Source organism: Macrobrachium rosenbergii, chromosome 53 (assembly GCF_040412425.1).
Source record: "Macrobrachium rosenbergii isolate ZJJX-2024 chromosome 53, ASM4041242v1, whole genome shotgun sequence".
In the NCBI taxonomy this organism is placed as follows: Eukaryota; Metazoa; Arthropoda; class Malacostraca; order Decapoda; family Palaemonidae; genus Macrobrachium; species Macrobrachium rosenbergii.
In genome coordinates, this window is record NC_089793.1 from 23,568,394 (window position 1) to 23,581,832 (window position 13,439).

The following is a 13,439-nucleotide window of genomic DNA, read 5'->3' on the forward strand; positions in this document are numbered from 1 at the left end:
AAAATTACGATGTTCATTTTGAACAATACCACCGTCCCAGCTACAACGAAAAATCTGTCTAATCACTTTCAAAAATTTAGTATCGAACTTTTTTTTTATCACATTTTTACATCAGACTTATCATAGTTATAACAGCCTGTCTTCATACATAACTGTTAATGTTATTTTCAGTTAAAAGACATAGTTATTATCAAATTATCATCAAAATAGTATTATAAAAATGGAATGGAATATGAAATTTAGGCAAAAGGCCAAGCGATGACAACTATGATGAGGTCATTCAGCGCTGAAAGAGTAAACAAGTAAATAATGCGCCGAAGTTTCTTCGGCGGAATCGAGTTTTTTGTACATCGTATAATCAAGGCCACCGAAAATAGATCTATTTTTCGGTGGTCTCTGTATAATGCTGTATGAAACTTTAACCATGGCCCGGGTGGCCTGGCCTATATCGTTGCCAGAAGCACGATTATGGCTAACTTTAACCTTAAGTAAAATTAAAAAAAAACTACTGAGGCTAGAGGGCTGCAATTTGGTATGTTTGATGACTGGAGGATGGGTGATCAGCATACCAATTTGCAGCTCTTTAGCCTCGGGAGTTTTTAAGATCTGAGGGCGAACAGAAAAAGTGCGGACGGACAGACAAAGCCGGCACAATGGTTTTCTTTCCAGAAAAGTAAAAGATTTTAAATGTGTAAAAGGAGGAAAACCTCGCAGTTGCACTCTGAATCAATTGTTAGTAGAGGGTTGTGGGAAAGTAATAGGAAAGAAAGTGAATATGAACTGAGGTAAAGTAAAAGGAATGAAAGGGGTTGCAGCTAGGGGCCGATAGAACGCCGCAAAGAACCTTAAGTAACGTCTACAGTGCGCCGCGTGAGGTACACTGACGGCACTACCCCCATTATGGCGAAAATAGTATAATAAAAATTTTAAATTTGCAAGATACTTGAAAATGCCCATTATCAAATGATACTTCAAGACATAATAATCATTTTGATACAATGAGGGCTTATACTATGCGATAATAATAATAATAATAATAATAATAATAATAATAATAATAATAATAATAAAAGAACATCAAACAGAGCGAAGCTAAATGTTTACTGTCGGAGATTATTATAAGCATAAAAACTTGAAGATTGAGAACAAATTTATCAATTCACAGATGAAATAATCACTAAATAACTTCCAATGTCAATACGAAAATCTTATCTAGAAACTGTATAATATATATATATATATATATATATATATATATATATATATATATATATATATATATATATATATGAGTGTGTGTGTGTGTGTGTGTGTAGATGCACCACAGGAAATGAAAGGCTACGTGTTTCATTTTCCTTGAGGTACATATGCATATATATATAATGAGTCATCGTGATTATTTTAGCTTATATAAACATACGTAATACACAGATACATACATACATACATACATACATACATACATATATATATATATATATATATATATATATATATATATATATATATATATACACACACGAGTTACTTCAGTAAATACGTCAGTAACTCTGAATGAAAAAGAAGGACCAAATCTTTGAAATGCAATGCAATAAGTCGAGGGAACACCACCTAGGATTGTGTTACAGGATATCAAATCAAGATCCCTTTTCAAGTGACAATCCTTTAAAGGACTCTTTGTCATGGTAACAGGGTACAGAATATAGAATATAGGATCATAAAGGTATAGCAATGATGCGAGGAAAATTTAGATAGCAATAAAATCCTCCTTCGAGTGGTAATCTTGCAAAGGACTATTTGTTAAGGCAACAAGGTATAGAATACAGAATATAGATTTAAAATATAGCTTTTTCTTTTTTCAGCGGATTTTAGGATCACGAAGGTATAGCAATTACGCGACGTTAAAATACGTCACTAATTCAAGAGAACAATCTGACAGAAAGAGATTAATTGATTGATTTATGGTTACTAAATCTGGCGTTACACCATCGAGGAAAAGAAGAAAAATACGGATAGGAAAATGGAGACTTGGTAGGACATTAAATGCAAAATTGAGAAAAAAGATCAGTTTATCCGGCAGAGGGGAAAAGAGGAAAAAAGGTAAAATAAGTAAATCAAAGATGGGGAAAATGAAAAACTGCTAGGTCATAAAAGGTAAAATTGGAGAAAAAAGATCAGTTTATCTGGAAGAGGGGAAATTGGAAAAAAGGAAAAGTATGCAAATCAAAGAAGGAAAAAATAAGAAGTGATAAGATAAAGCATGGAAATAACAGAAATGACTAGAATGAAAACATGGTCATAAATAAAATGTAAAACTGGGAAAAATTATTAATTTATCAGGAAGAGGGGGAAATGGGGAAAAACAGGAAAATAATAATATAAGGAGGAAAAAATACATGGAATAGGCAGAAATGATAAGATAAACCAGGGAAATAAGAGAAATAAGTAGAGGCAGAGTGAAAAATAAGTTAACGTCAGTGGCAACGCCTTGAATATGTAATACATCCTGACTCTGGGAAAACCAACAAATCGCAAGAGGAAACGAGGAAGGGAGGGAGATGAGGGGAGGGAGGGAGGGAGAATGAGGGAGGGTGAGGATGAGGGGGAGGATGAGTTCCGGATGATAAGAAGTGATGGAGAGGAAAGGTAAGCAAGAAGACTTAGGATAGGGACACTGGAAAAAGCTGCACAAGTAATATCGAGAGAGAGAGAGAGAGAGAGAGAGAGAGAGAGAGAGAGAGAGAGAGGGCAATAAGAAAGAAAGGGGGTGGGGATATGAGTGGTGGGGGGAGGGGAGAGACATATTTGAATGCTGGGATGCTAAAAGAAAAAGGGGGTTAGCAGAAGGGTTTCGGAAGAAGGGATACAGAGAGGGAGGAAGGGGGAGGGAGGGGAAGGGGGAAGGGGGTATATATAGGCCACTAGCCATTGCAGGCGAGGGTCAACCGATGGTATTACCATATCAATAGAAAGGCAGTTCTGGAGGGAAAGCCTCTGTTATAACCTTCTTTTGTCACTTGCCTGATGCACACACACACACACACACACGCACATAGCATCGAATCAACCTACCCCCCTTTTTTCCAACCCCTCCCCTCCTCCCTTCCCCCTTACCACCCCTTTTCGGGGAAACCCTCCCTCCCTCCCTCCCTACTTTGCCTTTCCTTTCTCAATTCGGTCGCCCCAACAAACCCATTCTCGAAAACCATTTGACTACACATACGTGCACGGAAATTCTCTCTCTCTCTCTCTCTCTCTCTCTCTCTCTCTCTCTCTCTCTCTCTCTCTCTCTCTCTCTCTCTCTCTCTGAATATATACTGTATATATAAGATTTCATAGAAGATAACTCACTTTTTTAGATATATATCAGAAAATAATCTCTCTCTCTCTCTCTCTCTCTCTCTCTACATGCATACATATATATATATATATATATATATATATATATATATATATATATATATATATATATATATATATATATATATATATAAATATACAGGGATTTCATCATAATAATTAACTTTTTGAGTTAAAATCAAACAAATAATTCTCTCTCTCTCTCTCTCTGTCTCTCTCTCTGTCTGTCTGTCTGTCTCTCTCTCTCTCTCTCTCTCTCTCTCTCTCTCTCTCTCTCTCTCTCTCTCTCTCTCTCTCTCTCGCAATCCCTGTCATATATGCCACACATACCAACTGACTATAAAGTACGTACGTGCATTTTGTAAGGGAAAGTGAGAAGGTCTGAATAAAAGATAAATTCTCTTGTGTATGAAAGGACAAGTTTATACAAATCACGTGTCAGTATTATTATTATTATTATTATTATTATTATTATTATTATTATTATTATTATTATTATTATTATTATTATTATTATTATTATTATTATTCAGTAGATGAAACCTATTCATATGGAACAAGCCTACAGGGGCCACTGACTTGAAATTCAAGCTTCCAAAGAATGTGGTGTTCATTAGGAAGAAGTAAGAGGAAGTGAAGCGAAATAAAGAAAGAAGGGATACCACTTATTAAAAAAGAAAAAATAAATTAATAAACAGATAAATAGATAAAAATGTATCAAAATGCAAGAAAAATAGAATTAGGGTAGAATGCATTGCGTCTTCGCTTGAAGTTCTGAAGTTCCAATTGTACGACATCCTCTGGGTGGCTGTTCCACAGTCCACCAATGTGAGGAATAAAGGGCCCTTGGAACTGCCAAGTTCGACAGCGAGGTACATTGACTGCATATTGGTGCTGCTGTTTAGCGAATGTGGTTGCTCTCGGCAGATAAAGGGGAGCAGGGATCAATTGTGAATGTGAAAGATCTCTCTTGAAATACAACTCATGAAAAAGTGGCAAACAAGAAAGTCATAACTGCTATTGTTAGGAAACAGAAACCAACCACCACGAACTACTGTGTATCTAACAGAGATAAACCTCTGGCAGAAGCAGTCATCCACACCGGAGAACAGTATTTCAGTAAAGGAAGTAAAAATGACCTAAAACAGGTTGCATTCATTTTATCAGTTATGAAGATTAATTTACTTAAAAACCATAAAACACATATAAAGCGAAATTCCAATTATTCAGTTTCCAAAAACGAATTTCTCATATGTACACATACACTTGTTCACGATTATGCACGTGTACGTTGCAATCTGTAGCGCGCGCGCTCACACACATACACACACACATATATATTATATATATAATATAATGTATACTTATATACATACATATATACAGACACACACACACACACACACACACATATATATATATATATATATATATATATATATATATATATATATATATATATATATATATATATATATATATATATATATATATATACACATATATAATCTACAAACAGAAAATCATAAACAATGAGCATTGCATTCACATCTCCAAACGAAATCTCAAACCCCGCTTTGCAATGTAATCCATCCCCTCCATTTTACGGTCATTGCAACCGCCCTTCCCCCTCTTCCTCCTCCCGTCCATTATGTCAACACGGCCTCCTCCTCCTCTTCTCCTCTCCTTCCTCTTCCCCCTTCTCAAACCCCGCTATGGGCAAACGCATTTACCGCCCCCTCGAAAAAAAGGCATCAAAGATTTGCAACGATTATACCTAAGACAAAGTTCCCCCCTCCATCCCTCCATTTCAATTCCCCCATACCCACCCTCTCCTCCCTCCCTCCTCCCCAGTACCTCCCTTCCCCTACCCAATCCAATTGCTAAACGCATCTTTTCCCATTCCCCCTGCCCGGGTCTTTCCTCCCCAACCCTCCTCCCCTTCCCTCCGCAGGCAGTTTCATCCCGCCGTGTGTGTGTGCTTACGGGCGTACGGGCGCGCGACTTAACGAATCCGAAACATCTGGGAAGGATGGACGAGACACTTTCGAGGGTTGCTTTGTAGGTTTGAACGACTGCCGTCGCCTCTAGCCAAGCCAGGCCGACTTTCAGATGAAATTTCAGGCTTTTTTTTTTACTTGATTCTTAATTTTTTGCGCTCATTTTTTTACCCTTACCTTACTGCTTTGTTTTTTTTACATCTTTAATTGCAACAGAATTTCAATCATGTGTAAAGAGAATACAGGGTTACATAAGGTAAACATATTATTATTATTATTATTATTATTATTATTATTATTATTATTATTATTATTATATTGAAGAAACAAATTCACGAGCCCCCTTTTCAATTGAAAGGGGGAATCCAACAGATTCCCGAAAGCGCTATGTAGAGATTTGCGTTTCAATATATTTGTACAGATTTATAACTGGATTTGTTTCTCCAACCAAATTATTATTATTATTATTATTATTATTATTATTATTCAAAACACTGCAGAGGCCGAAAAGTTACAATAGGGCACAGAATTATCCATAACTTATTTGTAAAAATGACATATGGCTACTTCACACATTGCAGCATATCACTAAATATTTAGTGCTGTTTTTTTTTATTATTCAGGACTTAGAATAAAGAGTCATTTTCTCCTGAATTAAAAATAATAGTCACTTTCCCTGAAATCTTCCTTTTTTGAACAAAATCCAAATGCAGTTTATTTTAATCATACTTTTGTAAGACCTACGTTTACCATTTGGCAAAGTGCAAAGAACAAAGCCTGTTCTGGCTAAGCTCCAAAATTCATTCAGACATCTGAATATCAGATAAATAAAATGCTCTTGAAGTCCAAGACATAGTTAGTCACGCTGTGAGTTAAGAAGGCCGGCAAATCTGTGTAAGACCTGCTGTCTCTGGTACAGTTACAGGTCCACAGTTCATTAGGACAAGGTTATGCACGTGAATGAACCTTGGAACATGTTTTACAAGTCACTGAGTTCGTTCAAGTAATGCTAGATAACACTTACGTTTTATCTCTATTTTGCTTATCCTGTGTAAAGGACTTTCCCAGTCAAAGTATTACATGAATGATGTCCTAACCAAAGTTTGTTCTGAGAAAAACCGTGAACGATGTCCTAGCCAGGAGTTCGTTCTGAGAAAAACTGTGAAAGGCATCACTTTGACAACAGGAAAGATGTCCTTTTGGTAAACGATGCCATAACCAAGAGTTCGTTCTGAGAAAAACTGTGAAAGGCATCACTTTGACAACAGGAAAGATGTTCTTTTGGTAAACGATGCCATAACCAAGAGTTCGTTCTGAGAAAAACTGTGAAAGGCATCACTTTGACAACAGGAAAGAAGTCCTTTTGGTAAGATGTAAAAATCTTTAGGAGTTTTCCCAGTCAAAGGATTACATGAATGCTATCCTAATCAAAAGTTCGTTCTGAGAAAAACTGTACTGTAGATGTGACAGGCATCACTTTTCAACAGGACAGATATCCTTTTGGTAACATGTAAAAGCCTAAAGGAGTTTTCCAAACCTAATTTTGGATAAACCTTAAATAACCAGCGTTCCATTGGATTAACTCCAGCTACTGCTCCAAATATCCTAAAATATGCGCTGTTGCAGATGCTGCCCTACATCAGACCCAGTATGGAACTCTGACCTGCTGGCGTTGCTGGAAAGCTTTATCTATGCTGTAGTAACCTTTGAATACCCAGAATGCCCAGAATGCCCCCAGATGCTGTGCTTCTTACTAGAAGTTCCGGGTACCTAGGGGCAATGCTGTGAAAATCAAGGGAGTTTGTTTGGGCAGCTGCCAGTGTAAAGCTGTACAGGATGCTGGTGGCAATGCAGTAAAATTCAAGCTGTAAAGCTATAAAGATCAAAGGTTAAAGCTCGCGTTATGCTGCACTAACTCCTAAATTATTAGGGGATCAGATGCTACGTAGGCTCTAACCCATGGTTCCAGATCCTGTAGCAAAGAGGATGTAACACCAACCTTGTTCAACATTAATCTCTTGTTTTTTTCACAGTTTCATTTAGTCCAAATTATCTATAACTGGCTCCTTTCATCGAAATTTGCCTACAAAATGTACAAAGAATTCTACAAAGAATTTTACAAGGAACTTAGCCGAGTTTTGCCGCTTGTAAAACACCCAAAAACAGATTTACCACCGTGCGACACGCTTCTAACGTAAGATTACTTAACAGTTCAATGTTCAAATGCTTAAACAATTTCCAAACATTTTTACAAAGATAATGAATAAGATTTTTCCTTAAATTTCTGTAAAGGTGATCACTACAAAACTTTGAACTAAAACTAAACACTTGTTAGTCTTTCTTTTGTTTTGTTGACAAAGGCAATAATACAATAAAGCAGAAACCCGATTAGAAAGAAATTTTTATTCAACATTAAATAATTTTACCGACCGAAAACGGTTAGTGGGATGGAGTGGAATATAAAATTTAGGCCGAGGGCCAAACACTGGGACCTACGAGGTCATTCAGCACTGAAACTGAAACTGACAGTTAAAAGGTTTGAAAGGTGTAACAGGAGGAAAACCACGCTGTTGCTCTATGAAACAATTATACGGAGAGGGTTGAGGAAAGTAAGATGGAAGAAAGAGAATATGAACCGAAGTACAGTAAAAGGAATGAAAGGTTGCAGCTATAGGAGCCAAAGGGACACTGCAAAGAACATTAAGTAATGCCTACAGTGCACCCCATGAGGTGCACTGACGGCAATACCCCTCTACGGGGATGGGAAACGTTTAGTTATCGGAATCAAATGGAGGTTTAGAAGAGACAAAACCTACGGTGATCGTTCTCAAGTTTCGCTTTCTGAAACGGAGGCTCGGTAATCAATGCACCCGAAAAGTTACGCCCCGACCGAATCTTGCCCGGAATGTGATCATATACATACATACATACATACAATACAGGACGAAGGCCAAGTGCTGGGACCTATGATAAGGTCACTCAGCGCTGAAGAGGAAACTGAGAGCAGGTAGGTTTGAAAGGTGTAACAGGAGGAAAACCTCGCAGTTCCATTATGAATCACTTGTCAGGAAAGGGTTAAGGCAAGTAAGACGGAAGAAAGAATGTGAATGGAGGTACAGCAAAAGGAAGAATGCGATCACCCACGAGGCACTCAGTACCAAGCGTGAGGTCCTCCTTTGGTCAAATTTTGGTAAAAACTGCGATATACTTCTTTTTTGCTTAAGCGGGCTAACGAAGACGAACAAACAGACACACAAACAGAACCAAAATATAACATCTCGACATACTTGGTGACCCTCAAACCAAAGATGCATGGATGCATTTTGAAAACAATTTTCTGAATTTGCAAAACAAGCAAAAATATGTATATAATTTTGGTTTCGTTAAGTTTCTCTAGGTAACGGATAACAGCACAAAAGATGAATGATATAATATATATATATATATATATATATATATATATGATATATATATATATATATATATATATATATATATATATATATATATATATATATATATATATATATATATATATATATATATATATATATATATAATGGATGTATATATATATGTGTGTGTATGTTCCATCATAACTGAAACGCATTGAGCAATTTCAACCAAACTTGGTAAACATCTGACTTACTATCTGGAAAGAATACTGTGGGGGGTAAGACATCACTAGCACCAAAGGGCAACAAAGGGGTGGGGGTGGAAAGGCTTCCCCTAAAAAAGGCTGGTTCTGCTCGTAGACTTAGTAACTAAATGAACTCTACAGGTTTATCATACCTCATTTCGGTATATATATGATTTACTATCTGAGAAAGAACACTGTGGGGGGTAAGATATCACTGGCAACAGAGGGCGTGGGGGTGGGAAGGGGGTGACATGTAAAAATAACCGAAAACGACAGATATTAGTATTTAATCCATAGTTTTCTAGGTCGCTGAATAGAATAGTGACATTCCCGTTGCCCTTTCAGTCCAAGTCCAGCCCCGATAGGAAGGGGGGATGAGAAGGAGTGAAAAATAAAATGTCATATATGACATATTAGTGTCTAAGCCTTAGTTTTCGAGGTCGCTGAGATGAATAGTCACACTCCTGATGCCCGTCAACGTTGGGAATGTTGGGCTTATTGAAGCAACTATCTTAATAGGGGAGAGAGAGAGAGAGAGAGAGAGAGAGAGAGAGAGAGAGAGAGAGAGAGAGAGAATCTGCAATAATAGCCTCTCTGAAACCAACAACAAATACTGACACAAAATTAACCTCTCAGAAACCAACACAAATTACCGATGCAACAATATCATAGAGGAGAGAGAGAGAGAGAGAGAGAGAGAGAGAGAGAGAGAATCATGAACCTCAATCACCCGTTTACCTCCTTTTTTGAGAACTACCTTATCTTTATCTGCTGTTGTCCCGTTCTCTCGTTTCTCCTTGAATTATCAAAAAAACAAATAAAGTAAAATCATATACACCCATAATCGTTAAAACTGGTTAGACCTAACCACACCAAAGTGATCACGACCCCTATTCATCGAGTTGAGTTTTAGATAATCTTTTGAGGTTTACATGGCAAAAGAAAAAATGAAAAATATCGCTCGATAATATCACCCATATAACCCTATTCTTATCTTATCAAGACATTTCAGAATATGCAGGAGTAAAGTACGCTATGGCGCGGTTACGAAAATGGAGAGAGAGAGAGAGAGAGAGAGAGAGAGAGAGAGAGAAAGAGAAATGGAAAGTTTTCCTTTCTTGACACTTTTTACTGAGAGAGAGAGAGAGAGAGAGAGAGAGAGAGAGAGAGAGAGAGAGAGAGAGAGAGAGAGAGAGAGAGAGGCTAAAATGAATGAAAATTTTCCTTTCTCGACACTTTCCCTTACTGAGAGAGAGAGAGAGAGAGAGAGAGAGAGAGAGAGAGAGAGAGAGAGAGAGAGGCTAAAAGGAATGAAAATTTTCCGTTCTTTGCCCTTTTCTTACTGAGAGAGAGAGAGAGAGAGAGAGAGAGAGAGAGAGAGAGAGAGAGAGAGAGAGAGAGAGGCTAAGAAGAATGAAAAATTTTCCGTTCTTGATACTTTTCTTACTGAGAGAGAGAGAGAGAGAGAGAGAGAGAGAGAGAGAGAGAGAGAGAGAGAGAGGCGGACAATTCTGACACCTTCACAGAACGCCTGTGATCAAAGACTTATCATTCTGAAAATTGCCTGAATGATCAGAAATGCGTCGTTCTTATAAATTAAAAACACCACAACAGTTTCCTCATACTCCGCTAATTATCTTTCACGTCAAAAGAACTTCCTACCTGATTGACTGATAGATTTTGAGTACACTGATATCGCATTATTGTGATCACTAGCGCATGAAATATTAAAGAGCTATAAATGATCAGCAACAAAAGACAAGTAAAATGCGCCGAAGTTTCTTAGGCGCAATAGAGTTTTCTGTATAGCCACTACAGCGTAATAATTAAGGCCACCGAAAATAGCTCTATCTTTCGGTGGTCTCGGTATAATGCTCTATGAGCCGAGGCCCATGAAACTTTAACCACGGCTCGGTGGTGGCCTATCCTGTACCGTTGCCAGAAGCACGATTATGGTTAAATTTAACCTTAAATAAAATACTAACTACTGAGGCTAGAGGGCTGCAGTTTGGTATGTTTGATGATTGGAGGGTGGATGATGAACATTCTAATTTGCAGCCCTCTAGCCTCAGTTCTGATGTCGGACAGAAAAAGTGCGGACAGAATAAAGTGCGGACGGACAGACAAACCCGGCACAACAGTTTTCTTTACAGAAAACTAAAAGCTAATTCTTGATCAAAACAAAAATATCTCTCTCTCTCTCTCTCTCTCTCATCATATTTTTGTGTCAGTTACACAATACTGAATTGATTTCAGTCTCACTTGGACAAAAAAAAAAAAAAAAAACGGACGCGCGCGCAAAATGCATGCAAGGAAGAAGGCAGTTGCAAAAAATAAAAGTTGAAAATCACTAAAAAATAAAAGATGCGATTTTCGCGTAAATATATATTAGCGTCAAAAGTGAGTTTGATATAAAAAGAGAATAAACGAAACAAAACTAAACCTGACACACTTACCATACCACTTAAGAACACACGGGCGTAAATTCGGTTCGAATCTCCACGGGTCGAACTCACTGACCTCTGCTTAGGTCACAAGACACCTTTGCACTTCGGGTAAATTATTCATGACCACTGCACTTAATTAGCACTTGGAAAGAGAGAGAGAGAGAGAGAGAGAGAGAGAGAGAGAGAGAGAGAGAGAGAGAGAGAGAGAGAGAGATTTTCCAGTCAAGATCCACGAAATTAAATATACAAACATGTCGTGGGTGGCTTATAACCGTACTGATGATATAGTAATTAGTACTTGAAAAGAAACAGAAAAACAGAGAGAGAGAGAGAGAGAGAGAGAGAGAGAGAGAGAGAGAGAGAGAGAGAGAGAGAGGAACACGCAGAAATTTTCCATTCAAGATCCGCGTAATTAAATATAGAAATATACCGCGGAGGCGTTATAACCGTACTGATGATATAACATCTCTCTCCGTAATAGGCGAGCCAACCCGTTCGACCATAGACCTATATCACGAATCACCGGCCTTATCTTATCGGAGTTCCACTCGACAGCGGTCCTCTCCTCCGTGCCAGAAGGGCCTATCCACCACCACGTGGAAAAGACATTTTTCAGACTCGACTACACGAACTGATTACATGATTACAGTGGGTTATAAGATTTTAAATGTATTTTTAATTTTTGTGACAAAGGTCTCTCTTATAGAAGTTTCAAAATTAATAGTAAGTCTGTAACTAATTTTGCCTTTTCTGACATTCATAAGATCACTGTTACTACTACTATTATTATTAAAAAATACTCATAGTAGCATGAGTCTTAAAATGGAGAAGCCAATCCACAGTTATTTATATGTACAGTACATATATTTACAGATAAATCAGTAAGATTTATCTTTAAATATATGTACTGCACTTTTACATAACTGTGGAGTGGCTTCTCCACTATTACTATCATAGATGATATCAGTATCCGTTGCCGACGTAACCTTTGCTGCTAACGTTAAGAGGAATATTTTGACATATCTCACCACAAACGATAACCTATTTTTCAGGCGTCAGATTTGCCGTGAAATTGTATATAAACAATAACTTCATTTTATTATATAAAATATTGAAAAATTAGAAACTGAATCAAGTTCAGTGTCATCTCAAATTCGAAGTATTTGTGATATTTTTATCCAAGAAACGTGGAATGGGAGGTGATAGACTCTGAAGTTCCACATCTCCAGCCCAGAAAGAAGTCAATGGAAAAATACGGGATTTGACTGAATCTCGAGTTCATCATTTTGATAAAAGTGGAAGAGCAACAGGAGATGATGTGACTGACTGACTGTCTGACTGACTCTCGAGATCCCGATCTTCGTAGCTGATCGAACGATACGTAGAAGCTTTGGAATTGGAACTGGAATGTAGAATTTATGCCGAAGGCCAAGCGCTGGGACCTATGATGAGGTCATTCGGCGCTGAAACGGGAACTGAGAGTAAAAAGGTTTGAAAGGCGTAACAGGAGGAAAACCTCGCGGTTGCTCTATCAAACATTTATTAGGAGAGGGTCAAGGAAAGTAAGATGGAAGGAACAGAATATAAAGAGAGGTACAGTAAAATGAATAAAAGGTGATTGCAGCTAGGGGCCGAAGGGACGCTGCAGAGAACCTTAAGTAATGCCTAAAGTGCACCGCGTGAGGTGCACTGGTGGCACTAACCCCCTACAGGTACATACAAGCTTTGATCCTATGTAGAAATCAGCTTCGCAAGGATAAAAAAAAAAAAGTTTTATAAACAGAAAGACAAAGGTTTTGTTAAAGTTTATTAATGAAATGTGTATAAGAGGCACAGTAATCAACTGGATCTAGCAGGAAATATTTTCAGTAACAAAATAAGTAGAAGTAAACAAGAAAAAATTAAAACAAAAATAAAAATTAAAACATGTCAAGTCACTCCCCAAAGGCGACATCAGTATTTCAAAGTCCATACACTATTACTAATAAGAAG

The 13,439-nt window shown here is 37.5% G+C and overlaps 1 long non-coding RNA gene across 1 annotated transcript in view; it reads right to left on the reverse strand.

The window, feature by feature from the left end:
* Positions 1 to 12,017, reverse strand: part of LOC136834091 (uncharacterized) — a 171,659-nt gene extending 159,642 nt beyond the window's left edge. The window contains exon 1 of the long non-coding RNA XR_010851662.1: positions 11,457 to 12,017. This is a non-coding gene — a long non-coding RNA (uncharacterized lncRNA). The remainder of the gene's footprint in view (positions 1 to 11,456) is intronic.
* Positions 12,018 to 13,439: the final 1,422 nt, after the last annotated feature.